Source organism: Camelus bactrianus, chromosome 23 (genome assembly GCF_048773025.1).
Source record: "Camelus bactrianus isolate YW-2024 breed Bactrian camel chromosome 23, ASM4877302v1, whole genome shotgun sequence".
In the NCBI taxonomy this organism is placed as follows: Eukaryota; Metazoa; Chordata; class Mammalia; order Artiodactyla; family Camelidae; genus Camelus; species Camelus bactrianus.
Window position 1 is genome coordinate 34,163,360 of NC_133561.1, and position 27,359 is coordinate 34,190,718.

The following is a 27,359-nucleotide window of genomic DNA, read 5'->3' on the forward strand; positions in this document are numbered from 1 at the left end:
GAAGGAGGAGAGGGGAGGCAGGAAGAGGGTAGGGGATTGAGAAGTAAAAAGTAATATGTATAAAATGGATAGGTTACAGGGCTGCATCATACAGCACAGGGAAAAATAGCCATTATTTTATGGTGACTTTAAATGGAATATAATCTATAAAAACGTTGAGCCTCTGTGTTGTACACCTGAAACTACTAGGATGTAAATCAACTACTCAATTACAAAATTTTTAATCAAAGTTTTCTTTTCATATTATTTGCAATAATTTATAAGCCAGCACTGTCAATAGAAACATAGTGGAAGTCACAATTTCCAATAATCCCATTTAGAAAATAAAAAGGAACAACTGAAATTAATTCCAGTAGTAATTATATTTATCTCAAAATAGCCAGTATACTATCATTTGAAAAGTGTGATTAACACTTTTAAACTTATTAATAAATATTTTACATTATTTTTGTTGTACGAAGTCTTGAAAATCTATTATGTATTTTCCACTTATAAAACATCTCAATTCACAATAGCCACATGTGGCTGGTGGCTACCATACTAGACAGAGCAGATTACACCATTCACACTTCTGATAAATTACCTGCTCTTACTTATTTAAAACACTTCCAGAAAAGGCTTTAGATATTCCCTATATCAAACAAAGCAACCTTGACAGGTGGGGAGTATCTTCATTATAAGGAGAAAAATAAAGGTAAGAGAGCCATGGTTAAATGTATGTTAATTTAACAATAACTTCTTAATTCATTCAGGACTTTACAATCTTTCTTCATATGCCAAGGATTCACTGTCACTGTGCAATGTGTTTCACTATTATCATCTTTGGAATTGAGAGGATTCTGATGACCCTGCTTTGTGCATCTGTACATAAAAGAAAATAACAAAACAGAGAAAAAGACCTTATTAAAGATAATTTAGGGGGGAGGGTATAGCTCAAGTGAAAGATCATATTCTTATCGTGCACAAGGGCCTGGGTTCAATCCCCAGTACTTCTTCTAAAAATAAAATGAATTAAAAAAATCTAATTACCACCCCCCTGCAAAAAATTAATTAATTACTTTAATTAAAAGTTAAAAAATGATAATTTAGTGCAGGCTTATCAGGCTACAAGGTCTACAATGAATGCCCCTCCCCCCATTAATTTAGAAGAAGTCTCACAGTATTTCCCAACATAAAGGCTAAAATATAATTCAGAACACTTTCTGATGGTCAGCATGATTTTAACAGAAAAGTAGATAATTACCTCCCTGGTGTCAAAGCTCTGTCAGAGATGGGCACAGAAAATTTAGTAAAAATGATTTTGCAATTACCTTTGAAAGAAATGCTGAGAAATGATCTTTTCTTTGGATATTAGCCTGCTTTTATATTCTGCAGTAGGCATACGTGTTTACAATCCAGGCAGGAACTGGATCATATTTTACACATGCTTTAGAAACTGATTTGAAATTTGCTCTCTACCTGCAAGGCTATTTCTTAGGTAATAACATAAGCTGGCCACTATACTAAATTTTGTTTCCCTGTTTGCTTAATCCTCACAACTCTGTAAGTTGCTATTATTACCCCCATATAACAGATAAAGAGCTTGAGGCAGTAAATAATTTGGGGAACTTGGTAAATGGTGGAGCTGGGTAAGACTGCAGCCAGTCTGACACTCAAGTCCATTCTTCTCACCAATGTCTGATACTGCTACCTACATTCAGCAATGACCGTTGATTTCATATTTAAGTGTGTCATTTCTAAAAGTGCAAAGCTATATTAGTACTCCTGTGTAAATTATTCTTTTGAGATGTGATAGCCAAAAAAACAAAAATATATAATATCAGGGTACCACTGAGGGGAGGGCGAACTGTATATGGACAGACACAAGGGGACTTTTTGAGGACACAGTTGCACAACTCTAGAAATAGCTAAAATGGCTGACTTGAACAATTATAATGTGTGAATTTTATGGCCTGTAAATTACATCTTAATACAGCTATTAAATTAAGAATCTGGGATACCAAATTAAGACTAAAACACATATATATCATACAAAGAACAACAGGCAAATATCATTATTTACTTCGCCATTTTCCTTCATGCATTTTCCTTTCCTCACTCGTTCCTGAAAGGATGATTCAGTTTTAAAATAGTCTTTTAATTTATTCGGCAAATAATTTTTGACTGCCTACTATATACCCAGGACTAGTCTAGGCACTTGGAATAGATCAATAAACAAAACAAAAGTCCTGTCCTCACGGAGCTTGGTTGGAGTCTAGCTGCGGTGGGGGGTGGAGATGACAATTCACACAACAGAGCAGCAGAGGAGGTGGTATGTTAGGAAAGAGGAACCATGGAAAAAAGAAAAAAGGGCAAGGTAAATAGGGTTGAGAGTATGGGATAAGGGTGATGTTGTAATAATACCAGAGCAGGCCACACTGAGGACTAAGGTTAGGACTAGGACTAGGAGGTGAGAAGTCCCAGGCGGATTGAATAACCATCACCAAGGCCAGCGTGCACCTCGCATGTTCCAGAATGGGGGCACGGCTGGAGCTGTGGAGAAGGGTCAGTGCAGATCCTGTACGGCCTTGGAGGACGTTGTAAGGACTGTGGCTTTTACCCGGAGTGAAATGGGGAGGCACTGCAGAAGGATGACACAATCTAACTTAGGTTTTCAAGGCTCACTTGAGTGCCTTGTGAGAATAGGTGAAACGGGTCAGAGATGAAAGGAGGGAAGCCTCTGAGAAGGGCTGTGCAGGAGGAGAGGACAGTGGCTCAGAACAGGGAAACAGCAGTGGAGGCAGTAGCCATGGTGAGAAGCGGCTGGTTTCTGGATATGTTTTAAAGGCAGTGTTAAACCAGATCTATAGACAGAATTCTTGTGGTATGTCAGTGAAAGTCAGAATAACTCCAAGATTTTTGACCCAAGCAGCTGGAAGGATTAAGTTTCCACTAACTGAATGGGGGAGGCTGAAGAAAGAACCAGTTTGGGGGGTAGGAGGACCAAGAGCTCAATTTTTACACATGTTGGTTTTAAGATATTAGAGTTCCAAGTGAAGATGTCAAATCAGCAGAAAATTGTAAGAGTCCAGAGTTGGAGAGAAAAAGTCTAGCGGGAGACAGAAATGTGGGAATCATGGGTCACACAGGTGGAACAGGAAGACATGAAACCCAGGTACTCAAACATTAAGATAACCTGGCATTAACCATAGAAGTTTTCCTTGAGGGCCTGCCTACTAGGTTTGGATATCAGTCCTATTTCCCGACCACTCGAATTTTAAAAAGGAACTTACAAATGAATTCGTGCAAGACACTGCCTCCAGTGGGTGGGTTCAGAGCTGGAGTGGGAGAATGGGATGGTGCAAGCTACTCCCTATGGCAGAATGTGTGTGTGTGTGTGTATGTATGTGTGTGTGTGTGTGTGTCTGTGTACACAAGTGTGTGTGTGCAGGTGGATGAGTTACACCTGGCTTAAGAAAAAGAGCTAGTAAGTCTAGAAACTGAAAGATGAAAGAACATCCAGATCTGGTAGAGGGAACAGGGGAAACACTGTGTACTGTAAGACATATCCCCATAATGCCATTTCCCACCATCCTTTCATAAGGAACACAGTTGGAAAGTGGGGAATTATGTAGACACGTGTGATGTACACAAACTTTCTGACTATGTAATACTGAATATCTACATATGTAACAAGTTAATGATATTTATATCTGCTTCAAGTTTAATAACAAGTTCACAACAGAGGGAAAATAAAATATTGAGGACTGGTAGAAGTATCATAGAAGGCCTTTCAATGCTCAGAATGGAAGCAAAAGCAGCTTCACCGCACAAATAATGTCATTAAGGGTCAAGAATGTTTATATTTCCTTAAGAAATTCAGAGATACAACTTCCTGCTTTAAAGAATTAACTTTAATACAAATGCCATACTATAAGCAACGTCTATACTGGTGCTTTCTTAAAGCTATTTTTAGTTCCTGCTTGTTCTGATGTACTCCAGAAACTCTGCAAAGAAAACCTTCTATTCAAAGGCTTAAAGGAGTAAATAAAGAAATAACACTGCATTTTTTTAAGTGTTCTCTGTTCTGAGAGTCACTTGCAAATGCAGCACCCTGCCACAGGTCTACATTTTTAACAATAAATTCCTTTGCGCAATTTTTCAATCGCTATGTGACTTTGTGTCAGTCTCTCACTCAGAAGCAGAATGGAGTACCAGAAAATGACACGTCATGTCTAAAACTACAGATGTGGGAGATGAACGTACACCAGGAAACAGCTAAGTGGGAGGGTAACATTTACCTTTTAAGTTACCGTAAGTGCAGTTACAACTTCTCCCTGCTTCCCCTGTGAAGCAAAGAGCTAGTCTTTTCCAGAAAATCTCTCATTGTGAGTACTGTCTTCTTTAAAATATTTGGAGATTCTCTTTTAAGGTTCTTTCACTTTTAAGTCTTTCCCCAACTCTAATCCCATAACAAGTGTTAAAATTATCCAATAGCCTTTTGTTACAGAACATACTCTGAAAAGCTGAGTTTTCCCAGGGTTTGGATCCCAGAAATCTGCTACCAGATAATCCTAAAGCCTTCCTTCCATAACTGACTTTTCTGCCAATTCCCAGCTGTGGGCAAATTTGGCTTCTCAGACCAGGTAACTTTCTAACTCTGCCTACGAACACTCTACTGCCAGTAAAGGAAATCTCAGACAGGAAGCAAACAAAGCCCCTAGTGAGGGTTGCCTCCTTCAAACAATCAAGATGTCATCACCAAGCAAATATTTAAACCTACTGCAAAACTTCTGAAGACATCTTACAAACAATATAGTTTCTATAGATGCATAATATTTGCTCTGGAATAGTGATTTCCAATGGAGGGAACAAAGGACCACATGACCCAAGCAATTTTTTAAAACTGCACATAACCGTCCCTCTTCACGTGAGGATTCAGGCAAGCCCGTCTCACAGGTCTAGGTGTAACAGAATGACAGCACCTCTAGGAGTAAGGTGAAAAGCAGCGACGTAGACTTTTAGTGAAAGGGGGTGACGTAACAGGCCCCATCGCCCACTTACCTCCCACCACAGGACAATCATCTCAGATCGAGAACAAACACTTTGGGAACAGAGGTTCATTATGTTTTTGTGGTTTTCTGGTGGAAATAATGCCCTGAGTCATGTGAAGTTGTGGCTTCAAAATTGAACAGGGGACAAGACATTTTCACATTCAGGACACAAATAGCCCCTGGGTGGCCACCATATCTGCTCTCCCCTTTGCCTGTTCACCCCAAAACCTGCAGGACTCTCCTGCTTGCAATGACACCCACCACTTCTCACAAATTCCTGCCAAGTTCACGTCAGCAGCCGGTTGTGTCAAAGTCACCATGTGTACTGCTCTGAAGTCCCTCCATTACTTTATATCCCTTCTATTTTCTCTGTTGTCTCCCTAGCTACACTTGCATTGAGAAGCTGGTTACCGCACTAACATTGCCTCTGTAATCAGTCCAGGATATAGGAAGTAGAGATTCAACTGTAACCAGTCCCAGAATACTTGTCACGGCACTCTAGTTTTCCAACAAAGTACTCTGGTATCCCTCAGCTCTCCCAAAGAACAACCGCATTACTTAGAGGTTGTAAAAGTAGAGGGCTTTCTCTACTGGAAAACACTGTGGCCTGTGGTAGAGTTGTGATTTCAGTTTTTGCAACTACTTACAGGCAAAAAGACATGTTCTGCTAAGTTTCTTCAAGCGTTTGGAATTTAAACTTTCATTAGATACAGAGCCGACGGACTAACTGTCATCTATGAACATATGGTCATATTACCAAACAATGTTCATGTCTGCCTTACAGACATGTAAAAACTTGAATTACACCTGCATCCTGTAGGCCTTTAGAATTGGATGTGAAGCATCCTGTGAGAAACAACCTCCTATCCAGTCACAGAACACCTTAAAGAAAACATCACATTAATGCCACTGAATACATTAGTATAGTCCATGTATGGTTAAGTTACATCTCCAATTTCTCAGAGCTGGATAGGAGATGTCTAGAAAAGCTGCAAAAGCCCAATTACCAAAACACCTCAAAAGTTAAAGCAGACTCCTTCACCTCCCAAAGCAGAGGGCGGAGAGGACATTGCCAACCACCCTGTCCTCCCCCAGGACGTGGCATGTGGGGAAGCAGGCAGGAGTGGGTGTCTGGGACTCGGAGGTGGAGAGGTGATGAAAGCAAGAGTGGAACTGCTCTGGTCCTAGAACAACAGAGCTGTAAAAAGCTCGGCTTCAGTTCAACCCGCTCCCTCTCCCACTTTCCCTCCCACCTACATGACAAACAGAGCACAGTCAGGCACTTTCTGCCCATGACAGTGACTACTGGCAGGAAAGGTACCAGGATAAAAGCATGTCCTATAAAAAATCAGTCTGATTTTAAAGACTATGTTAAAAACAATGAAGAGCACTGTCAGATTCGGACACTTGTAAGGCGCTCAAATAGGGAGGAGGATGTTGAGGATCCATATCCCACACTTCCACGACTTTTATCACTTTTATTTCTGACCTTTCCTTTGCCACTTTTTGTAGCACTGCCATCACTGGCAGGTAAAGGGGCAGCAATGTGACTTGGCCGCTTGGCTGATGGGGCTACATTTCCCAGCACTGGAATGAAAAGGCACTGGAAGGGGATCAGCTGGAAGATGAGAACCGCGGTCCTGGCCTGTGCCAAACACTAAACAGGCGACCCTGGGTTTGGCTCTTAGTCTCTCTGGGCTTCTGGCTGTTTACTTATAAAAGAAGGTTTGTCATTGCACAAATGTATCCAATATGAAATGTAACATGAAAGTCAAGCATAATGACATCTCACCTGCTTGCCTCAGGGAACTGTACAAGCACTGAACACTATGTGAATGTAAACACAGCGTTAAGGAAACTGTTGAGGTAAAGCGCTAAACCGAACATGGAGATAAAGTTTTATGGATTTTCTTGGCTTTCTTTTTTAATTGCAACACTGAATTAGTAGTTATTAGCTCTACTCCACACCACCACCCCTGGGAACATATAAAGTAGGTAAGCACTGCCTGGATGCCTGCTATTGCCCGATGCTAAGCAGGGTGTGGGGTATAAAGGAGGCTGAACACGGGAGTATTCTCCAGTTATGAGCTAAGTGAGGAGACACATTGGAAACCACCTGGGAATGGTAACAAGCCAGCACTAAAAGCCAAGATTACAGGCTACCGATCATGAACAGTGCAGGAATACAAAGAGGAGCTAGAAGTATTTGGAGTAAATAGGGAAGACTCAATGAAGGGGATGGGGCTCCAACTAGTTCTCAGGGCAATTCTAAGCTGTTTTAAGTGAGGACTGGATAGGAAAAGGCTGGTGACTCCTGGTTTTTAATAAGGCACAGGTTACCCTAGGAGGCTAGGTCACATAATGATTGGAACACATAAGGGAAGGCCAAGATGATGGAGGATCGAGACTAACTGGCTGAGATCTGGTTGTGGTAAGTCTTTGACTTGACTGTAGATGTTGGAGGGTCAAAACTGTAGGTTGACAGAAAGGGGGTGAGAGAATATCCAAGAATTCAACAGAAGGAAAAATTCACGTATCAGGGATGAAAGCTCTTCATCAGAGCATCAGCAATCAGAATAGACACTTGAAATCAAAAACATACAGTTCCAGAAGCTGACAACATGTGGAGGGTGGTGAGAGAAAGATGAATCAAAGACCATTCCAAGCCTTTGGGTATTCAAGACCGGAAGAATGATTATCCCACTGAATAAGTGGAGACCCTGCAAGAGAAAAGATTATGAAATCAGCTTTAGTCATGTTGAATCTGACATATGAGCTAAGAGTAGGTGTTCTCTAAGAAGCCCAAAATTCAAAACTGAAGCACAGATCTAGAGTACAGGCTTAAGATCCAGATGGACAAGTCATGATAAATCTCCTAAAAGAAAACATAGGCAAAACATTATCTGACATAAATCTTAGGAACATTCTCCTAGGGCAATCTACCCAGGCAATGGAAATAAGAGAATAAAACAAACAAATGGGATGCAATTAAACTCATAATTTTCTTCACAGCAAAGGCAACCATAAGTAAAACAAAACAACAACCTACGAATTGGAGAAAATATTTCCAAATAATACGACTAACAAAGGCTTAATTTTCAGAATATATAAACAGCTGATACAACTTAGTAACAAAAAACAAACAACTTAATCCAAAAATAGGCAGAAGACCTAAACAAGCATTTCTCCAATGAAGACACAAATGGCCAATAGACACATGAAAAAATGCTCAGTATCACTAATAAACAGAGAAATGCAAATCAAAACTTCAATGAGGTATCAGCTCACACCAGTCAGAATGGCCATCGCTCAGAAGTTTATGAATGATAAATGCTAGAGAGGCTGTAGAGGGAAGGGAACCCTCTTATACTGCTGGTGGGAATCCAGTTTGGTGTAGTCATTATGGAAATCATGGAAATCCCTCAAAAATTAAAAGTAGACTTATCCTATGACCCAGCAATCCCACTTCTGGGTATATAACTGGAAGGAACTCCAATGTGAAAAGATACCTGCACCCCAGTATTCATAGCACCACTGTATACAATAGCCGAGGCATGGAGGCAAGCTAAATGTAGCAACAGATGCCTGGATAAAGATGTTGTGGTATATTTATACACTGGAATTCTACTCTACCATGAAAAGGACAAAATAACACCATTTGCAGCAACATGGATGGAGCCAGAGATCGTCATTCTAAGTGAAAGCAGCCAGAAACAGAAAAATACCAAATGATACCGACTCATATGTGCAATCTAAAAAAAGAGAGAAAAAGACACTGTGAACTCATCTACAAAACGGAAACAGACTTGCAGACTTAGTAAACAATCTTAAGGTTACCAGGGAAAGGGGATGGGAAGGGCTAAATTTGGGAGTTTGAGATTTACAAATGTTAGCCACTATATATAAAAATAGATTTTAAATAAAGTTTCTTCTGTATAGCACAGAAGCCTATGTTCATTATCCAGCAATAACCTATAATGAAAAAGCCAGTACAGCCACCAACTGAGGAAGCAAAAGAAGAAAGGAGAGTTATGCTGTGCTAGAACCCACTTCTAAAATCCTTGTCAGCTACTGAGGCTGCCCCGAGTACACTGAGCCCACCTTCCAGGGACATGCTGACATGACATGTGTCCTGCAAACCTGGGGCAGCAGATGGCGTCCCCGGGTCTGGCCCTGGGGGAGATGGGAACAAGTCCATCTGGTCCCTCTGGGGCAGCACCCCTGCCTGCAGCCCCAGCCTCCTGACTGCACCACGCCTGCCTCTCAGGAACCCACTGACTTAAAAACAAGTGATCCACGAACCTGGGGCAGCGGCAGGGAGATGGGCAGCGACCTGGCAAGCTGGTCGATTTGCCCCCATCTCCCCCACGGCCTGTCCAGGGCTCGGCCTCTGCTGCTCCAGGCACGGCCCCCAGGTCGGCCTGCTCCCGGGAGGAAGGTGCGGTGTGGTCGTAGGCAGTGGCGGGTTATGGGGTCTGCCATTGGGAGCCCGTGGATTTGCTTCAAACTCCAGCGCATGGCCTGAGCTTGGCCTCTGCTGCCCCAGTTTCGCGGAACTCAGGTTACATGTCAGCCTGCTCCTGGAAGGCGGGTGCTGTGCTGTCAGGGAATGGCGGCGGCTGTGATGGCGGGATTGGGGCTGCCTTGTGAGAGCGCGGGGTTTGCAACCATTTCCTGCTGCTGCTGCAGCCATCCCAGCGTACTGATCGCACCGCGCCCACCTCCCAGGAGCAGCCTGACCTGTAACGTGAGTCCCACGAACCTGGGGCTTTAGAGGCCACCCCCAAGGTCAGGCCGCGGGGAAGATGGGAGCAAATCCAGGGGCTCTCATGGGGCAGCCCCCATTCCATCTGAGGCCCCGCGCCCGAAACTGCACCTGCCTCCCAGGAGCAGGCCATGGTCTGAGGGCCAGTCGGAGATGCTCCGGAGCCGTCCGGAGCCCTCCCACCTCTCGGGGCTGTACTTGCTCTCCTAAACCCGGACATAAGCGGCGGCAAAAACGCGGGGTTCAGGAACTACTAATAGTGGGGTTACCACGAACCACAGCGGCGGCTGGGACCCGCCTCAGGGTCCTAACGGGATGCGCGGCCGGGACCTCACCTCCGCACCCCTCCCTGGGCTCCTCCCCAGCCGCACAGCCCAGGCGTCACCCACCAGCTTTGAGCAGCGCGCCCCCACCCGCGCCCCCTTAACTGCCCGGCAGCGGCAGCCGAGCCGCGGGCAAGCGGCGGCCCAGACCCCAGGCCGTGTTCCTCTTCCAGGAGCTGGTCCAGGAGCAACCGGCTCCCGCCAGCTTCCACGCATTCTGGGCGGGTTCCAGCGTCTGCGCGTCTGTCCCTCTGCAAGTGCACGCATCTCCTCCTCCCTCCTGCAGCGCAAACTGCTCGGGTGGGTCTCCTGCTTTACAGGCCCTGGCCACTGGGGCTGGGAGGGGCCAGGTGGGGCCCCTCCTGCTCGTCGCGCCAGGTCTCCATCCCCAGAGCCTTCACCCTGCCACTGACTGGGTCCTGGCACTGAACTAGAACCACGACTGTCCTGGGCCAGGCCACACACTGCCAGCCCCACTTCCCCTGCTCACCTTCCCCTCCCTGTTACTACTCTCCCACCCCTGGCCAGGCCCAGTCTCCCACCAGACCTTGAAGGCAGGGCTCCTTCTCCTCACACCGAGGTCCCTGCCCTGACGCTCCATCCTGCTAGGTCCTAACCTGTGGCCCCTACACCCACAAGCTTACCCCTCATGCCTCACCACAGGAACCCCAAATCCTGAAACTGTCCCCTTCACCTCTCAGCCAGGTCAGTTCCACTCTGAGCTGGCCCCACACCCCTCACCCTGTACCCCCTCACCATGGGATCCCCTTCACTCTGAGTGCACCCCTACTCTGAGCTCACTCCCTCACCCCTCACCCTGTGGCTGGGGTGGGGAAATCCGGGCTCCAGTAATGATGACTACTGCCACCAGTGGGGGATCCAGCCTAGTGTGCACCTTCATAGTTAATGTCTGTGTCTACAGGGCGAGGCAGGCTGGGCTGAAGGTGGTTCCAATTCCCGCCCTGTCACCCTGATCCCCACACCCTGTGCCTCAACTGACCCGATGGGTCAGGGTGATCCCAGGCTGCCAGCCACTGGCCTGTGGGCCTTGGGTGGTTGATGGTCCTGATGGTGATCTGGACCCCTAGGGTGGAGGCACTGGGCACGCGGACCTTTGGGGTGGGGGAGCTCAGAGGGTGCAGTTGAGCCCAGGGGTAGACAGCAGATGGTGGGCTGTGTGCATGGGGCTGTGTTTGTGGCCTGGCCTCAGCCCAGGTGGGTGCAGGGATATTGTTCATTCACACCAGGCCAGAGGGAAGAGGGACGGGAACTTTTAAAGCTTCAAAGTGAGGAAGCGAAGGCTGGAGAGCAAAGTGGGAAGGTGCACTGGCCAGGCCACCATGGATCCCGCCACGACGCTGGTCCCTTGCATCAGGGGAGACTGGCAGTTGACTGGCCAATGAGACATCCCCTGCTTTTTTATAGTTTACAGGCAATTGAAGGGATTTTGACAGGTAATTTTAATTCAATAACTGTCACTTTCTCTGCGGGAGATCAGGTCCAAAGTCATGTGGGAGATCAGGTCCAAAGTCATGGTGAATCTGGCAGGGATCCTGCCTGAACCCCAGCCTGGGACAATGGAGGACCCACCCAGGAATCATCCTCTTAGCTCTCACCAAAAGGCACTGTAATAGAGAAGAACAAATCTGACTCCATATTGGTTCTGTTCCTTTTCATTTAACCCTCTGCCCTGTTTTCTAGGCTTAGTCTTGCTAGCTCTGTACCTTTTGTAAAACAATGTTGCCTTTAGCCTGAAATAAATAGGAGAGCCTATTCTTAAAACTCTGACCTTTAAGGATATTAACACTTTTGCACTCCTATAAAGATAACAAGTTGCAGAATAGAAATTTGTTTTGTTGCAGGTTTTACAAGAACACCATGATCTGACCCACATGTTCAGCTGCAAAGGATTCCAAGAACAAAGAAATCCTCCACCAAGAAGTTTGCAACAACCAACCGCAGCCCCTCCTCTTTTTAGTAGAAAAAGAGCCTGAAGTCTGATTTGGGGAAGATGGTTCTCCAAGATAGCAGTCTGCCATTATCTTGGTCTGCAGCTGTCTATGTAGACCAGGTCATAGTGCCTCTGTAAAACCTCTAACAGAACAAAAGTTTTTTTCTATTCTGCAACTTGTTGTCTTTATATAAGTGCAAAAGTTTTAATATACTTAAAGATCAGAGCCTTGAAAATAGGCTCTCCTGTATATTTCAGGCTAAAAGCAACATTGTTTTAAAAAAGGTGCAGAGCTAGCAAGACTAAGCCTAGAAAAGAGGGTACAGGTTTAAAGCCAAAAGAACAGATCTTCTATGGAGTCAGATTTTTTCCTTTTCTACTATAGTATATTCTATTTTTGTTTAAAGTATATAAGAATAAAGTTTAGCCTTTTCCCATTTTAAATTGTGCAATTTTAAGGAGCATTAAGTGCATTCACAATGCTGTGAAACCAACACCACTTGCTTCAGACTATTTCCTTCCTCAAAGTAAAAGCTTGTGTCCAAAGTGCTCCCCACATCCTACCTCCCCCAGCCCATGACAAGCCCTAATCCCCTTTCTCTCTCTATGTCTTTACCTATCCTGGAGCTTCCCTATCAATGAAATCATATAAAAGGTGGCTTTTTTTTTCTTTTTGTCTGCCGACATATCTTAAGTAGGGACGGGTGAATTTTTTGTTTGTTTGTTTTTACGTGAATTAGCATTTTTGTATTTTGAGAGGAAAATCCAGATGGATTAAAGATGAGACGTACCAAATGAAGCCCTTTTAGTAACTCTGGCATAATCTCGGTGTAGGCACTGCTGTTCTAAGTGTGAAACCAGAGCCAAAAGTGAGATGCTTAGCTCTTCTTGTGGCAAAATAAAACCAAGCTAAAGCAGAAAACAAAGACCAAGAAAGACAGCTGGAAAGACAAACCACAGCCTGGAAAAAGGTTTCCTCATGACCCAAGGTCGGAGAAAAGCTTCACATCCCTGTGGTCCAAAAACCTCTTGAAGCCCAGTGTTCTGAAAAGGAACAAAACACACACAGCCAGTTCCAATGAGAGGCAGTGCAGGTGGCCAGTGTGTGCTAGAGATGCTCGACCTCTCAGGTGAGGACACAGGCAGACGGACAGACTGCAGAGACAGCATTGGCCACCATCACACTGGCAGGTCTTTAGCCCAGTGACAACCAGCCCTGGTGACAACATAAGCAGGCAGAGGCCCCAGGAGGTCCCCTGGAGGGAAGAGCAAATGGACGCTCCTCTCCGGCAGAACAAGGGGCAGGATACATCAAAGTGCCACAGGAGCATCCCTTCCCTAGCAGTGCTGATCCTTAGGGAAGATCCCACCAAAGTTCTTGCACAATTTTCAAAGATAATTTTTCTTCAGTAACATGAATTCAAAATAATCAATATGCCATCAAGGGATTTTGAGAAGAGACCTGCCCTTGGCCCAAACAATACACAAACATAAATACACACATAAACACATAAATATATACACACATACATACAGGAAAAGAGACAGACAGACTGAAACACAGAGAAGCAGGGGGAGACAGAGAAACAGAGAGAGAGAGACAAGACAGAGAGAGAGGCACTGAGAGACAGAGACAGAGAGGAGGAACACTGGACCTGGTAATGAGTGAAACTCATGCACATTTTCACAAGTCAGTGTACATGTCAGAACCTGGTACCAAAGTCCATCCACCCTCCAGGGTAGGGTATGCGAATCACACAAGGGCGTGGGAACAGAAGGCAAAAAATAGGAAGACATTGTGGGGCAGCCCACCACAGAGGCCAAGATGGGACCCTGAGCCTGTATGTCAACATGACAGAATGACCTAGGAGGTTGCATGCCAGAGCGGACGATGTCAGAGTTGTATTTAATTTCAGTCTCATGACTGGGAGCTGGGAAGCAAGCAGCAAGGAAAGTGAATTTCTCCAGACCCCAGGGCAGACCCCGGCCTGTGTGGCATGTGCTTTGCGCTCCACCAGCCCTCTGTGGGGTCCTTCCTTTGCTGAGTCTGTGCATGAGCTCCCTGTGATGCCAGCCCATGAGGGTGACAGATGCAGTAGGTGTTTCTAGGTCTAGAGATAGGATGGCTTTTCTAGGAATCAGGGGCCAGAATGATACCCACTGTGCCAATGGGGAATTGGGGAGACCCTGAGAGTCACGTGGCTTTTCCATGGTGATAAAACTGCTGAGTGGGGGGAGCCAGGTCTGAACCCAGCTGTGTCTTCAGAGCTGCGGCACTGGCTGCATCCAGGCCTCCCCAGGGCTATGGGGGGGGCTGAGTTGATGTCACTGTGTGTGGACATGGCATGGAGTGAGAAATGAGAGATCGGCAGCCCAGAAAGGCCCTTGGGCATCTTTGTGCCAGGAGAAAGTTTGGATAAGTGGACCCCAGGAAGTGACCTCACTTCCCTGGCAATAGAGCCCAACAGAACTTGGAACCGAAGCCACCAAGCACCCACTCTATAGAGAAGTCCCTACTCAGCTCACTTGGTTGGAGACAGAGGCATGTTCTGCTGAATCACAATATCCCGAGGCCACAGACCCTGGAAAGCCTGCAGCCAGGGGCTTTACCAACGCTGCTGGCGCTGGGTCAGTTCTCACCCAAGGCGCCTCTGGCCTTTTGGCCCGAGAGACCCAAAGGTAACACAGGGAGGCCCAGGGAAGACCCGCCCAGGCCGGGCCACCACTCATATCCCACCAAGGTAGCCACACGGCCCCGTCCTGGCTGGTGGAGACAGAGTAGTCATGTTGGGGATGGGTTTCTTCCTCAAGCAAAAGCAAGTCAGAGGCCTGGGGGGCCGGTCATATCCACAGCCCAGGTCAAAGTTGGCTGGCTGGGATGTGGAGAGCCAGGGAAGGGTTCTGCTGCCCGAGGTGGAGCCCATGCTCTCTGGGTATGTCTTTTCCCTTCCGGGAGTCTGAGCTGAACATGGTCTCGGTCTCATCTGGCAGCAGAGGGTCGAGTGGACAGAATCAGGAGTGTTCCTGGCCGGGCAGGGCTCTGAGAACTCCAGGCCGGGTCAGCTGCTGGTCACTGTCTTTGCAGAGCCAGATACCACATACTGAACATAAGCTGATGAATAAGAACACCAACGCCCCCTCCCCAAGTGTAGAGATGCTGTGCCACTCTTCTGAGGGCCAGCGCAGGCTCCAGGTGGGTCTGGATATGGAGGGGTCCCCACCACCATGGCCCAGAAATCAGTGGGGCAGGCTTCCGACCCAGACATCACCCAGGGTTCCCCCCAGGGACCTGCCAGGGGCTAATGGGTTGCTCAGCACACCCTGCTCTGACCTGGAGCACCGTGCCCACCTCGCTGCAAGCCAGGTGGAGGGCCAGGAGCCCCCGAAGCAAAGCCCGAATGTCAGAAAGGCGGGGCTGGTGCATGTGTGTAGGTGAGGGAGGGGTGAGGGCTGGGCCACACAGGGAGGTGTCCCCAGAGGCTACTGTTGGGACCAGAGCAAAGAATGGCCTCAGACCACCTGTCTGGAAAAATTCAGTCACAGAACACATCCTGTGGGCACTTTCTGGGTGGGAGCTGTCTGGAAAGCTCTGGGAAGATTTCTGTCCTTGAAGAGGCACATGGAAAGGGAGGCAGCTGCGTAAAATTTTCCTCTCTCACAGCATGAGCTCTTCCACAAGACTTAAATCTCTCTCCACATCCAAAAGTTACAGAGCAGGCAGGGGCAGGGGAAGATGTCAGAGACCAAAAAAAGGACGATCTGGATCCAGCAGGAGGCCCCGAGCTCCCTCCTGCCACTCCTGCTGCTCCTCCTGAACCTGCATCTGCAACTGGACTGCTGGGTAATGGAGAACCAGTTCAGGCATCACCACCTCCTGGGGCAGAGCCCCCTCTGCACCCACCCACACCTTCTTCTCCAAAATGTTCTCCAAAATCCCAGCATCAGTCCCCTCCCCTCCCCCTCCCAAACTTGACGTCCCTTCTGCTGGAGATGTTTTTGTTTGGTTTTCTTTAGTTTCCTTTGTTTGTTTCACGTCAATTATGGCATCATTTATTTTGCTTTTTAGAGTTTCATTAATGAAATATAGACTTTTCCCCTTTTAAATTGTGCAATTCAGGAGCATTAGGGGCATTCACAATGTTGTGCAACCATCACTACCATGTAGTTTCACACTATTTCTTTCCTCAAATTGAAACCATGGATCCAGAGTGCACTCCCCTCCCTCCTCACCCAGCCCCTGACAACCCCAAATCCTCTTTCTCTCTGCGTGTCTTTACCTCTCCTGGGTGTACCCTGTCAATGAAACTTTAAAAAAGTTGTTTTTTTGTCCCTGCCCACATGTTTTAAGCTGGGGCTGGTGATTTTTTGTTGTTTTCACTTGAAACATCATTTTTATTATTTTAAGGGGATATCCAGGGGGATTAAAGATGTGATGTACAAAATGAAGCCCTTTTAGTAACTCTATGCATAATCTCAGGGTAGACACTGCTGTTCCCCCTGAGACACCACAGCCAGAAGACAGAAGGGAGATACTTAGCTCTTCCTGTGGCAAAAAAAAAAAAAAAAAATCAAAAAAATTAGCAAAAGCCTTGAAAAACTGCTTGAAAGACAAACCACAACGTGGAAAAAGCTTTCCGCATAACCCAAGGTTGGAGGAAGATTTCCCATCCCTGTAGTCCAAAATTCTTTCGAAACCCAGTGTTCTAAACAGAAACAGAACAGACATAGGGAGTTCCAATGAGAGGCAATGCTGGTGGCCAGTGTGTGTTAGAGATGCTTGACCTCTCTGGTGAGAACACAGGCAGAAGGAAACACTGCAGAGACAGCACCGGTCACCATCACACTGGCGGGTCTTTAGTCAGGTGGCAACCAGCCCTGGTGACAATGTAAGCAGGCAGAGGCTCCGGCAGATACCCTGCAGGGAAGAGTGAAGGGACGCTTCTTTTCAGGAGAACAGGGTGCAGGACGCATCAAAGGGCCACAGATGCATATCTTCCCCAGAAGTTCTGATCCTTACAGTTCATCCCACTAAAAGCATTACACACTTATTCAAAGATGCCTTTTCAAGGGTGTTCATCACAGCACTGGTTCAAAGAGTCGGAATTAAAGCAAAACTAATGTTCATGGAGAGGGGATGGGTTCCACTCGTTCTGGTTCATGTGGATGAATGAATGCTGTGCAGTTGGGAAAGTGGGTGCCTGGTCTCAACCCAATGTCAAGGGAGGCCTCAGGGTGGAAGTATGCAGACCCACTGTCTGCATCTAGGGTCCCATCTGCATTGCCACATATGTGTGAAATCAATATAGATGGAAATTGATCTGATTGTGAGTGTGTGAGAGACAGAGATGGAGAGAGACATATTGAGAGACCCAGAGACTGAGACATAAGCACCAAATCATTCATGACAGTCACCTCTGTGGGTTGGAATTACAAATCTCTTCTCTTTTAGGCAATATTTCAATTTTTTGTAATGTGTCTATATTACTCTTCTAATTCTAGAAGGATTAAAATCCTATGTTAATGTGCCCCATTCATTACTCATCTATGGAGTAATTAAAGTACATTAATCCTATTTTTAAAAGAATTTAAAGCCTTCTCAGGACTCAGTTCCATGTCAGCTCCGTGGCAACAGAGATTCTCCAGGAGGTCGTGTCTCTTCTGAATCAGCATCCAATGGAGGTGAGGAAGAAGTCCCAGACTTGGACACTGAAGACTACAATAGATTAGAGATTCTGTTGAGAGAAATTAAGACCTACATTCACAGAGAATAATCCCATATTCATTGAGCAGAAGGCTTCATTCTACTAAGATGACTATAGTCCACGAATAGATCTAAGTATTCAAAAATGCCTACCCAAATCCCAGGTGGTGTTTTGCAGGACTTCACAATCAATCTAAAATTCACGTGGAAAATCCAGGGGCTCAGAATACATGACTGAATCTTGAAAAAGAAGAACAAAGTTCGAGGAATGGAAAGTCAGATGGAACCCACAGTTAATACAAAAGCACTTTAAGCTGAAGATACCTGAGATTCAATAGATGTAGAAGAAAACCTGTCATGGACGCCAATTCTCTCCTCTCCCTTTGCCCTATTAAGTGATGTTGATAAAAAAGCCTTCAACTTTCACCATTTAACATGGTACATACTTTTCTGGTTATCTCCTGCGTGTGTATAAATAAACCGTTTCTCTCGTTCATCTCCTCTTTAATTCTGTGGGCTTTTTGGGAGGGACTCTGGATGATGGGGACCTGCTCTTTTCTCACCTTCTTTAATTATATCTTTTGTCCATGGTGAAGTGATTAAAAAAAAGAAAAGCTCATTGGTTTTGGGCCAGATTTGGAACATGTATACCTTTGGAGACTCCCTGGAGGAACAAGGGGGTTCAATAATGCTGGGAGTATTTACTCGTCTAAATGTCTAACAAGACCAATTTGCAAGGTTTGTTTTTTTTTTTTAAAGATTCTTACCCTAAAACAAATACCCTATCTAAACCTCTTGGATGATCAAATAGAAAGAAAAAAGGAGAATCATGTCTGGCCTAAGAACACTTCCTTAACAAAACGGAAGGATAAAATCAGACGCAGAGCAAAAATTAAAATCCATTTATACCATCAACCCTCCCACTCTTTTGTACACTGTCCTCATGTAATCTGCCACATGGCGCCCTGGAGAAGGCCCTTGGCCTGGAACTCGTGCTCATTTTCAGAGCTCGGCCAAGCAGGAGGTTGGTCCCCAGGGTCTGAGAGGGGCTATTTGTGAAATCTTCTCTGCTGAGACCCAGCGGACTGAAGGGAACTGTGTGCTCTGAGGGAGAGAGAGCACACCGAGCCTCTGTGGAGGCATCTCTGAGATCATCCCAAAGTCACACAGCTCTAACTCTGGACACGGGAATTTTTTATTGGCATCTTAGTTGGAAATCTCCTCCTGGATAGAAAGAAGCAGATTCAACATGTTGCAATTGGATGGGCAGGTCGGCCTCTCGAATTTGTCAATGAGGAGGACACGGAATTCTCTGCAGAAGTAGGAACACCCATCCCTGCTCTGCTGACTTCATCTACAGAGAAACAGAGACAAGGCTCTAGGGGGAATTCAACACCCACCAACCCTTCTTACCGACGTCAGCGTCCCCACTTTATTCTCCTGTCAGGTCTCTGCACAAAAACTGTGGCTCAGCCCCAAATATCACATACTCATCACCCTGAACCACTCTGTGTCTGTGTCCAACTCGAGCATTAAGGCCTGTGACTGTTACTGTCAAATCGTGTCTCCCTTTCAGGCCGTGTCCCGCCATCATCCCAGCCCAACCTTGGTGTCTCTCCAGGTCAGCAGCACTCTTCCCACTGGCTTCCCATCAGCTAACCTTGCCCTGCTTCCATTGCTTATTCCCCATATGTTACCCACAGCAGTCTTATTAAAGTATGAATCAGATCAAGTTGTTCCCCTTTGCAAAATACTCTCGTGATTTTCCATTGTATTCAGAAGGATATCCAGAGTCCCTACCAAGGCCCTGTGTGATCCGGTCCCTCACCCGCCTCTGCAGCCTCAGTTCTCACCATTCTGCTCCAGCCCATCTTCACCGCCCAGATGGTCCCCACCAGGACAGCTGTGTTTGTTACTCCAAGTCTCGTACTTACACTTCTCCCGGCCTGGGAGGCTTTTCTTGTCTGTTACCTACGTGGCTTACTCTTCTGCTTCATTCAGGACTTTGTTCAAATTATTTTACCCTCAGAGAGGACTTATCTGACCACATTATTTAAAATAACACGCACATATGTCCTATTCAATCATTTTCTCTCCTAATATGCTTTATGTTTCTTTGTGGCAATTATTAGTACCTGGCAGTATGTCATATAATTATTTGCTTACTGGTTTATTGTCTGTCTTTCTAACTAGACCTATATTCATGGAACCACAAATAACTGTTTAACCAGTAAATATCAAACCGCCTTTAAATGAATTCTTTTATAACATGAGAATTTCAGATGCTTCCACGGGTTGCTTAGGGGAAAAAAGGGAAAGGATTCATGTTGAACTAGGTTATTAAGGACCTGGGAGTTGGTTATTTATTTTATAAATAGTAGTGTGTATCTGTTAATCCCTAACTCCTAATCTAGCAAAAGACCGAGCTGACTACTATTTTTAAAAGACATTTTTTCTTTTTAAACTTGGGTTGTTTGAGATCTCTTTTCTTATTTGTTATTTTTCTTTTATTTTAAAGACTTTTTCTTATTATTTTTTTACATTGAGGTACTGCGAATTGAACCCAGCACATACTCTACCCCTTGAATTATGCCATCCCCTCCAAAGACAATTATTTTTATACTTTGACAATACCATATTGAATTAAGATTTTTTGTTCCATTTTCCCTTCATAGAGTTTATAACTGAGGGAGAGAGTCAGAGGAAGCCCTGGGCCACCTCTTCCTTCTCAGCGGGTCACTACACAGCAGAAGAGCTTGGCTGTCTCCAGGCCCAGCTCACCTTTCTGCTCTGAGGGCCGACTCAGGCCACTTCTCTATACAGAGGCGTGTTAGAAGCAGCAGAAAGCCAACTAGCAAGCAACAATGACAAAACTGCCCCATCAGCATTTGGACATCATCTGCTCTGAAACAAACCTCTGAAATCTCTTCTTCCTATTAGTAGAAGGTTTTCAAAAATATTCCCAAGGAACTGAATCTCACATCATTATTCTGGATTTCTTGGGCCTTCTATGACTTTAACTGCAGGCTTGATTTTCTGCCGAACGTCTGCAGGGAAGCCAGGCAGAACACGTGAACTGACCCTGCAGGCCACGGCTGAGGCCTCCGGTCAAAACATCCTTGTTGTGCAGAGCCTACGTTCATGGGACCATTTTCATGACTGCTGTAATTAGTTCTCGTCCAAGTGTCCCACCGACAATGTTTCTAGGTAGAATGTGGCCTGACGCAGATGAGTAGTGGGGATGTGTGATGCAGATGGAAGACAGACTTGAAGGAGAGATGGGAAATATTTCTTCAGGCTCCAGTTTGGAAGATTTCTGATTTTCATATAGACATTAAACTGGGTCAGGCTGAAGCGCCATTTGCTCTAAGACGGGGTGATGTACACTTATCCCTACAACTTCTAAAAAATATGTTGAAGCTGGACGTGACAGCCTAGGGAACAGACAGCTTAGAGTGACACCTACGTTCCAGGATGCCTATGATCTCGGGCTCACAAAGAGGAAAAGAAGACACATATTTTGCCTGTGCAGTTCTGTGTGAAATTATTTGGACCCTTGCCGGATGGTGTAAGATCCGAGATAGTCTTTCTTACATCGCAAAGGCGACAATTCTTGATGAGTCAGCAGACTGTTTCCAATGGCCCGGGGTCTGTGCCAGACATTAGCTGTCTAGACAAGTACCACACAGCCCCCATCCCTCAAGGAGATCACAGTGTGTCGTGGAAGAGACAAATTTAAATAGGTTTTCAAAACAATGCGGTAAGAGTCACTTGGCATCATGTATACTGTATATTCAGAGGGGCTCTTGCACTGCCTGGGGCAGGGTTCTAGAAGGTAGGGAAGGTGTCCGAGAGGAAATGCTTTCTGCACTGACATCTGAAGGATTCCAGCAAATCTGTAGACCAGGAGAGTGCGTGGTGGGGACGGGATTCTCGGCAGCTTGCGTGTCTCGTGCAGACGCCTGGTCGTGTCTAAGAGCACTTTGCACTTAGGGAAGGAAGATCAGTGAGGCTAGAGGCTGTGGGGAACTAACGGAAGCTGAGGCTGAAAAAAAGCAACAACTAGGTGATGAGAAGGTGTGACGTTAAATCAGGGAGCGTGGACATCCTCACATACGCAGTGGGGAATTCTTTGGGGTTTTAAGGAGGAGAGTGACACAGATTAGTCATTAAAAGTGAGCAAAGTGGATTGTTCACTCTAAAGAACAGCACTGGGGGGACTAGCAAGGGGTGTGAATTAATGCAGTGGGGAGCGAGGGGCGGGGACTTAGTTGGGTGGCATTAAGGAATAGAATTGTAGTACTGACGGGGGTGAGAGAGTGGAAAAGTAAAGGAAAACTCCCAGATGTACGGCTCAGAAATCAGATGGGATAGTGTTGCCATTGTTTGAAGAAGTAAATCTAGTTGTGAGCGAGTGTAAATCCAAACATACAGAGCTTGAGATTTTATGGGCTAATCAAGTGGGAATGTCTACTTGCCAATTATAAGTATATTTCTGGGACTGAACTGAGATGTCCATGCTGGAAAAGATTTGACAGTTAATCAGTGGACTGAGAGCAGTCGAAGCCACAGGAATAAATGCCACCCACTGACAGTTTACCAAAGAAAAGGGAAGGAGGGCACTTCTGGTTCAGAAAATATGGCAGATCAGAAACTTGTAGACCCACTCACTGAAAACACATAAAAACATAGGACACAATGCCGCCAATCTTTTCTTGTTCTTTTACAGGCACCTTTATTGTGGTATGATTCCTGTACAGTAAAATATGCATATTTCACATGTAGTATTTGATGAATTTGATAAATGTCTACACCCAGAAAACCATCACCACAATCAAGATAGCTAACATTTCCATCACTCCCCAAGAGGGGCATTTTTCGAATTCCCATATTTATCCCTTCCCATCCCCTTCTCTCCCTGGTAACCGAAAGTTTGTTTCTCTAACTCTGTGGGTCTGTTTCTCTTTTGTAGCTAAGTTCATTTGTTTCATTTTTAGATTCCACATTTAAGTGATATCATATGGCATTTTTCTCTTTTTCTGGCTTACTTCATTTAGAATGACTATCTCTACGTCCATCCATGTTGCTGCAAATGACATTATTTGGTTTTTTCATGGCTGCATAGTATTCCATTGTATAAATATACTACTACTTCTTTATCCAGTCAGCTGTCGATGGACATTTGTGTTGTTGCTATGTCCCGGCTATTATAAATATTGCTGCTCTGAGCATAGAAGTGCATGTGACTTTTTGAATTAGAGTTTTCTTCTGACATATGCCTGGGAATGGGAAGACTGGATCATGAGTTAAGTCAATTTTCAGTTTTTAAAGGAACCTCCACACTGTCTTCTCTAGTGACAGTGCAGCCCATTTTGTGAAAGCAGAGCCATGCTCAGAAAGAAACGGGTATTTCTAGGGGCCAGACGTGAAGTGCAGTGAGTGTGGCTTGTTCAAGAATCTGAGGGCAGTCTGCCAGGGCTGGAGGAGAGTGACAAGAGAAGTGTGGTACAGGTAGGATTCAGACCACGTGGGGACCTGACAGGCTGTGATAAGGAGCCTGGACTTCCAGTCATCCCTTGGTAACCATGGGGCACTGGTTCCAGGACTCCCCCCTGATGTCAACATCCATGGATGCTGACGCCTCTTGTAGAAAATGACATAGGACTTGCATGGAAATCATGTACATCCTCCCATGTACTTTTTTTTTTATATATATTCAAACTTTTTTTTATTGAGTTATAGTCATTTTACAATGGTGTATCAAATTCCAGCATACAGCACAAGTTTTCAGTTATACATGAATATACACATATATTTGTTGTCACTTTCTCTTTAACTGTATCCTCCTGTGTACTTTAAATTATCTCTAGATTACACATGGTATCTAATACAACATGAATGCTATGTAAGTAGTTGCCAGTGTATGGCAAATTCAAGTGTTGCTTTTTTAAACTTTCTGTTTTTTTCCCAAATATTTTCAATCCACAGTTAGTTGAATCTGCTGGATAGGGAGCCCCTAGATACGGAGAACCCCCAAGCTCCTCCTTCCCAACTCCTAAATTTCCACTGCAAGCACTGAAGGGGTCCAAACATAGAAGAGCGCAATCTACCTTCTGGAAATCCTGAGGAATTCCGTCAGCGTATGTAGCGCAGGAGAGAAGGCTTAGGGCCACTAGTGGGAAAGGAGGGCCTGCCTGGAGAGGAAAGATGAAGGACCGCAGTGGAAGCCACCTTGTACCCTTACTGGAGCTAGCTGATAGCAGTGAGGGACGATGAGGAACTGGGGACACTTCACGTGGATGGCGATCCTGGCCGCCATGTGCAGGGTTCACATAGCTAAGACCCAGTTTGCAAGATCAAAATAACAAGGGGGCAGAGGGGCTGCCTCAGCCCCGGGATCCTGACAACGGCCACAGCGCCGTGACCCCAGCTAATGCGGCTCCCCTAGTAAGCCAGAAAAATGAAACTATGAGCTAAGATATTGCAGATTCCACCACAGCCACACGGATAACTAGATCTCTAACCTGACAAAATGTAACCACCAAAAATAGGAATCTTTCCTTTTCTCTTCCTTTGGACCTTTGGACAGGGAGCCACACATCTCTGATGGGAACCACCTTTAATCCGATAGAGAGCTCACTTTTTCAGGAATAAGCATGGGGAAAAAGAGTGGGGTGATGGTTTAAAGTGGAAGTCAAAGCGGAAGCCCATCTGAGAAATGGTAAAAACATGCTTCTCAATGAATTCGAGATGTGGCAAAAAGAAGGAGGAAGGTTAAGGAAATCTCTATTAATATCCATTCACCATACAAGACTAGACAGCCATAAAAAGACAGCACCTTAAATTAAGAAGTTTTTTTTTTTTTTGCTAATGAAAAACAATGCCTTATTTTAAAACAATGCTTGGGCCATCAACAACACGCTGAGGGTTGTTGATCAGGAGAACATAAATCTGCATATAGATATGTAAGTGTTCCAAGTCCACCGCTAGAAAAAAATTAGTCAATCATGTGTCCAGTTGATTGGGAAATCCCGGTAAGTAAATAACTGAAAAGTGGGAAAGACATGGGATTAAATAGTGGTAGTGAGCAATGAAATCCAAGGTGTTTATACCTATATTTTCTTTGTTAATATAACAAACTTAAAGCAACTGTCTAAAAAGTAGTAACTGGAGCACACACACACACACAATTTGGAACAGCAGAGAGGTAAAATATGCTAAATTTATCATTATTGAGGAACAGGATCTAATAGATTATTTCATTTTTGAGACTCTTATAGGAATACTGGTTCAATTACATATAAAGTTATGAACTTAGAGATCATTTATAAAAATTTAGAGAGAATTTTCATTAAGAGGCAATATAGCTTCCAAATCACTGAAGAGAAAATTAACAATAAAAAAATTAGTCAATCCATGTAATATGGAGTAACAGAGACCGTATTTACCATCCTAAAATAAACCACAAAATGGATAAAATATATGAAGCAATGATTTTTAAGACACGTGAAAACGATCATCCACTAGGACCTTGTCCTGCCACCTCCATACCAAGACTGCTAGGCCTCCCACTGCCATCACCAAGGATGTCCACCTGGAGGCGACATTGCCTCCCTCTGCTCCTACTGCAGAGCCAGTCCTGAGCAGTCCTTTTCCAGGTTTCGGCAGGCAGCTCCCAGAAGTGCTCTCGTGGGCCTTTGTACATTTTAGCCACCAGCAAAGGGATCAAGGTTGAGCAGTGAGCCTCCTTCCTCATCCAAGACCTAGGAACCTATCTGACTTCTGAGCAGCCCTTCACTCTTGTCTGCTGTCTGGTACTCTCCGCCCGGCTTCCCGAGTCCCAGGCTTGGGCAGCCTGCACGCTGGCCACAGCCCATCAGAGTCTGTTCCCCCACCAAGAGGCCACGCGTGATCATGAGCAGGGCTCCAGGCCTCTGGAGCAGCGTGGCTTGGACTGCATCCTGGTCCTGGGCTCGTGAGTTTCATGCCCTTGGTTGAGTCAGTTAACATATCTAAGCTACAGTTTTCCCATCAGTAAAATGAAGACATAATCAATATGGAAAAAAATCAGAATCTGAGGGGGACTAAATTTCTGGTGATTGAAGATTATTTTAAATTTGAATTGTACAGCAAAGGACATCATAAAATTTTTACTACTTCATAATTCTAAAGAACAGCTTCTACTATTAAAACTAATGCATGCACATACACACAAACACACGTGCAGACACACTGGCTCTGCTCCACATACATCCCCATGTGCACACACACATGGAGTCATGTACCACACACACACATACCATACACACAACCACACACGTCCTCAGGCGCACACACACACATAACATACAGAACCACATACATCCCCAGGCTCGCCTGCGCGCACACACACAGTCACAGTCATGTACCGCACACGTCCCCAGGTGCGCATGTGCGCACACACACGTCATACACACTTTGGCGTTTTTCTAAATCAGTTTACAATTGAGGGTCACAGTGTCCATTTTTTTATCCACTCAGAAGTTCCTGACTTTCGAGAGTGAAGCAGGAGCCCCTCCACTCTGGAGATAGTGTTTACCACTTACAGTCTCAGTAGAGCCAACATAACTGCTCTGGACATTTGGAAGTGCAGAGCCAGAGCATACCTGGGAGCTCACATCCTATACATGTAAACATGTGAAGTGCAGTAGGTTCTAAACTCCTGCCTTTACAAATATACATTCATTATAAGGGGGAAGGCCAGGTTAAAATTTAGAATTCCCAGACTCAGGGAAGTCCCGCAAAGAAAGTGAGCGTGTGGGGAGAGCTGATTCCCAGTCTCTGATCACTAGCCTGACCATTTTCTTCCCAATGCTGGGTCCATCCCTTGCCACAAGGGGACTTGTATGTGCACAGGGGGACACTCAGACCTCACATCCAGGCTCTGCCCATACCCTCCATGCCAACAGCTGCCCGTTGGCCTCTCTGTGAGTCCTGGGAATCTGAACTCCAGGGAGAGCTGGTGCAGGCACTAGAAATGGGTCAGGGGCTGTTGAGGTAGGGAATTTGCGGTCCTGGGTTTCTAGAGCACGGGATGGAGCCAATAACCGTGTCCCCTTGGCCCTGCTGACTCCACCCCATGGAGGGCGTGGCCAGAGGAATTGTCAGGGCCAGAGGGACCCTCTGTAGTGCAGGACCCAGGGCAGCAGGCCCCCTTGCTGGGGTCTAAGGGCAGAAACCCTAAGGAGAGGTCTGAGGAGGCTGTAAGGTATCTTCATTCCCATTATTTAAAAAAAAATAAAAGCTTACCACAGGCGTGGGTGGAAAGGATTTTGCTAGAACAAGGGAAGGCACTTGCCAAGGTCTGGCCATAGAGGGCTGGTGGGTTTGCCAGGTTCATGAGGAACCAAGAGGCCGTTAGTCTCCACAGGGACTAAACACCTCCTGAATTCCTTCGGGTGACACACGGAACCCTCTTAAGTTGTTAAAATCTTCATGGTGAGCCATTCAACTCTCTCCTCATACTTGATACAAAAGCACGATAAACACAGGCCAGAAACTCATCAGCCTGTTGGTTGGTTCACTATCCGTCTGGTGCTCCCTTTTG